This window comes from Mus pahari, chromosome 5, assembly GCF_900095145.1.
Source record: "Mus pahari chromosome 5, PAHARI_EIJ_v1.1, whole genome shotgun sequence".
Taxonomy (NCBI): domain Eukaryota; kingdom Metazoa; phylum Chordata; class Mammalia; order Rodentia; family Muridae; genus Mus; species Mus pahari.
Window position 1 is genome coordinate 96,403,483 of NC_034594.1, and position 4,954 is coordinate 96,408,436.

Below are 4,954 nucleotides of genomic sequence, written 5' to 3' on the forward strand. Positions count from 1 at the left end.
CTTCTCTTCTCTTCTCTTCTCTTCTCTTCTCTTCTCTTCTCTTCTCTTCTCTTCTCTTCTCTTCTCTTCTCTTCTCTTCTCTTCTCTTCTCTCTCTCTCTCTCTCTCTTTCTTTCTTTCTTTCTTTCTTTTCTTTTTTTTTTTTTGTGCTACTTTGCAGTAGATGTATGATGAATGCCATAGGTAAAACACGGAATTTTTACATGACTTCCACGAAGACAGAAACACAGTTACAGAAAACATACCGACAGGGAAGTTCATGCACTGCTTGAGAGAGATCCTGGTTTCAGGACTGACATTTGGGTGACCTCTTCCTTCTATTCTGCATAGATTTTGTGTGTGTGTGTGTGTGTGTGTGTGTGTGTGTGAGAGAGAGAGAGAGAGAGAGAGAGAGAGAGAGAGAGAGAGAGAGAGAGAGAGAGAGACACTCTGGGAATAGGCCTGTAGATGTAGTCTTTAACTCAGCATTGCAGTGCTGGGTATTGAACCCAGGGCCTCTTTCATGTAGACAGTCACCATACCAATGGAGCTACACATTACTCCCAAGTCTATAGAAGTATTGTAATTGGGGCTGAGGAGATGGCTTGCAAGTACAAAGACCTGAGTTCCATCTACCTCTCATAGAAAGAAATCCAGTTGGAGTGGTGCTTAGTGGCCAGGACCAGGAGAAACCATGTCTCCAGATGGATAGTGACTGATATCTGTGATGGCTGTTCTTGTTGTCAACTTGACTACATCTGGAATGAACTACAACCCAGAAAAGGAGGGCACATCTGTGAAAGGTGATTTTTCTTGGTTTAAAGTGGGTGAATACACTTCTAGTTCAGACCTTTGATGGAAGAATACAAAAGTCTTTAATCTGGATCTTAAGGCTGGAAGGTACACATTTAATCTGGGCCACATCTTCCGCTGGAAGGTATAAAGACATGAACATGGTCTTTGCCTGTTTGCCTTGGTCTTGCTAGCCCATCTTTTCCTTCACTGGCATTAGAGCCTACTTCTTTGGGATTCCAGCATATACTGAAGACCAGCTGAGACCAGCTTGTTGCTGAGCAACTACTGGATTCTTGGACTTTCTGTTCACAGCCAGCCACTGCTGGATTAGCTGGACTGCAGCCTGTAAGTCATTCCAATAAATCCTATCCTGTCTGTCTGTCTATCTGTCTGTCTGTCTATCTATCTATCTATCTATCTATCTATCTATCTATCTATCTATGTAGATTCATCCTATTAAATTCTGTTAATTCAGAGAACTCTGATATCCAAGGATATCCTTTGATGAAAACACACACGCATGCACACACATGCACACACACAGGGGTGGAGTGGAGAACATTTAATTTACACGACTATGCTTTACCCATGCTATTCTTTGAATTTTCTCCTAGGATCCTTAAACCAAGAATAGTGTTTGTAAAGTAGAATGTAGATTCCTATATTTTAATCAGAGAAGAAGGGCTTTGATTCATGGGATAAAGCAGTCTGTTTTACCAACACCTTAGAATTGTTAGAAGCAATGATCACACTTGTTCTAACCTCTGAAATAGAGTTCTTTCTTTACCTTTGTTGTTGTTGAACTGAGGATTAAATCCTGATCTTTGGGCATAATGGCAGGAACTTTACCACTTAGTCATATCCCCAGACCGCATGAAGTGTTAGTCTATTATCTTTTGAATGCCATTTTCTACAGAATTCACAACTCTACAGTGTATAGGAGTCTTAAAAGTGCTGCATTACTGTAATATTCTATAAATTAGCAGGCCATGCTGCTATTTCACAGCCTGATTGTCTTTAGGCAATCAAATGGCTGTTGCCTTAGGGTCACGAAAGCTATAAGGCTAGCAAATACTAAATTTGATATATTTTCTGTGTGTGTGTGTGTGTGTGTGTGTGTGTGTGTATGTGTATGTGTGCACACATGGACATGTGTGTACGTGTGCAGGTGCCTGTGGAGGGCACAAATCAATGCCCTGTGTCTTCTTCAATAGTAAGTCTGTTTTATTTTTTTGAAACAAGATTCTGTCACTGAGTGGAGAATTCACTGATTCCCTGGGACTCTCTGCCAGCACTTTCCAGGAATCTTTCTGTCTCTGTCCATGAGTTTTGAGACTACAGATGTCTACCACATAGTCCGTCGTTTACTTGGTTGACGGATTCAGACTCAGGCCCTTGTGCTTACACAGCAGGTACTTTACTAAATAAGCTGTCTCCTCAGCCTCTCACAAATTATATTTCAGTCACTCTCCATGAAAAAATATGAACAGAAATATTCAGGATTCAGCTACAAATCCAAATGTAACATATTTTTGTGTCTTTGAAAGTTTGATGTTTATTGCTGAGCTCATCCTTTACAGGGATATCTGGTTACTTTAAAGTTAATTGTTGCATGATCATGGTGGCACATGGCCTTTAATCCCAGCACTCAGGACACAGATATCTGTGAATTCAAGGCCAGCCTGGTCTACAGAGCTAGGTCTAGGACAGCCAGGGCTACACAGAAAAAAAAAACCTGTCTCGATAAACAAAAAATTAATTGTTTAATCTCTGGGCTGTGCACTCTGAACACATTTTATATTAAGTATTTATTAGATGTTTGAAGACATTCATAATTAGTTATTGCATTTGTATCTGACTTGTAGGTTTTGACCTATCATTAAAAATTGTCTCATAGCAGGTGTTGTGTTTTATACAAAAACAAGAAAGAACCAGGGTATGTTTGATAGAAGCACTGTATGGTGAGGTCGAAGGGGGTGCCTCTGATGGCCCATGCTGAGGCATCCCTTCCCCTTAAGGGACCAGACATATTGTTGCATCCCCTCTTGACCACAGCAAGGAAGACACAACCACCAGTTCTTCTTACAGCAGTTTATTCAGGAACATTGAACAATCTTCATCATCTCCCTCTTCATCTCCCACGAACCCCGGGAAAAGCCCAATATATATGCATTCACACCAACCAATCACACCAGGCAACGTAGCTTTGCCAGGTGAGCGAGCTCAGCCAATGATCAGCAGGGATAACAGCAGCAGNCAAATAAGGACTTGTTTATTATAAGAACTCTCTTCCTGTAGGCGCCATGTTGGGGTGAGGCCCCAGGGGCTGTGGCTCCCCACAACATATGATGGCTATAGTATGGAATAGAGTTCATTTAGGGCATGAGAAAGGGATTGAGGAGGAAGTAGAGACAGAGAAAGGGGGAGAGAGAGAGAGAGAGAGAGAGAGAGAGAGAGAGAGAGAGAGAAGAAGAAGAAGAAGAAGAAGAAGAAGAAGAAGAAGAAGAAGAAGAAGAAGAAGAAGAAGTGAAGTGGAAGAGAGATGTAGAGAGAGAGATGGAGAAGGGGCCAGGAGAGAAGGGGCAGAGAGTAAGAGAGAAAGAGGATAAGAGCGTAAATGGAGGGGGCAAACAGCTCCTTTTATAGTAAGCCAGGCATACCTGGCTATTGCCAGGTAACTGTGGGACAGATCCTAAAAAGAAATGCTAACAGTAGGGACTACACCTCTTCTGGGCAACACAATAGAGCTGGTCTTGCTGATATGGGCATGGGTGACCCAGCCCCTAGGGCATGAGAGGGGGAGATCTGATCTCTGATTCTGCCTCTTGCAGGCCTTGGCATTGGATGATCTAGCCAGGGCAGTGCTGGAGTGCTGGCCCTGGAGGTGTGGGTGCAGGAGAGCTGGTGAGCTGACCTGCTCAGATACCACCCAGGTCCAGATCCAGATCCAGGGCTTTGAGTTGTCCCACCCCAACAACTACCCCATTGATGGAAGGCTAGAGGACATGAAGGGGCCAGTCCTACAGATCCAAAGCTTCAGGATCTCCATAATATAGGGCAACATCAGAATATTTGAGAGAAATGCTAGTGAGGATCCAGTATTGCTAGTGTAACAAGGCCCAGAAGCCCAGAACCAGACCAATGGCTCATTGCAATGAACATTTGCAGGCAAATAAGTGCGGACAAAAGAAAACACTATGGGACACACTGTGACATATTACAGCTTCTACAATGATACATTTTTTCTTTGGTGGGAGGTTCCAAGGACAGAGAGGGGATGAGGGGATGAGGGTGTGAGGGTGTGAGGGGATGAGGGGATGAGGGATGAGGGATGAGGGGATGAAGGGCTGAGGGCTGAGGGCTGAGGGGATGAGGGATGAGGGATGAGGGATGAGGGGATGAGGGGATGAGGGATGAGGGGGATGAGGGATGAGGGATGAGGGATGAGGGGGATGAGGGGATTGGGATGCATGATGTGCAATGCATAAAGAGTAACAAGCTAAAATAAAAATTGGCTTATGCTTTGGGCTTGAATAGCTTTTACTTTTATATTTATATGTTACATAAATGTAAAATATAGTGGTGTGTTTATATGTGTACATGCACACACACATAACGAGTTTAGAGGTCAGAGGACAACTTATGGGACTTGGATCTCTTCTTTAAACTCAGGAAATCAAGCTTAGAAATAGGTGCCTGTATTTGTCACAAAACTTATGCAATAGCTCCCTATATTATGGGAATTTATTGTGTTGACTTAGCTGTGGATGGAAAGTCCAAGAATCTAGTAGTCGCTCAGTTCCACAAGGCTAGCTGTTTAAGCTGGTCTTCTGTAGAAGTACATCCCAACAGATGTGCTGGCAAGTAAGTGCAAGCAGCTGAAGAAGAGTGAATCTTCCTTCTTCCAATGCCCTTATGTAGGACTCCAGCAGAAGCTGTGACCCAGATTAAAGGTGTGTGCCACCAGACTGTATCTGGAACTTGCTTTGTCCCAGACTGACCTCGAACCCAGAGATCTTTTTGCCTCGGTCTCCTGGGATTAAAGGAGTTTACTACCTTGCCTGGGCCTAAGCTTTCATGGCCACTATGCCTCAAGATATCCATGCCAAGATCCAGGTCAGAAACTTGTGTCCTCCAGTCTCAAGATCCGGACCACATGTGTGCCCTCCAATTCTGTATTG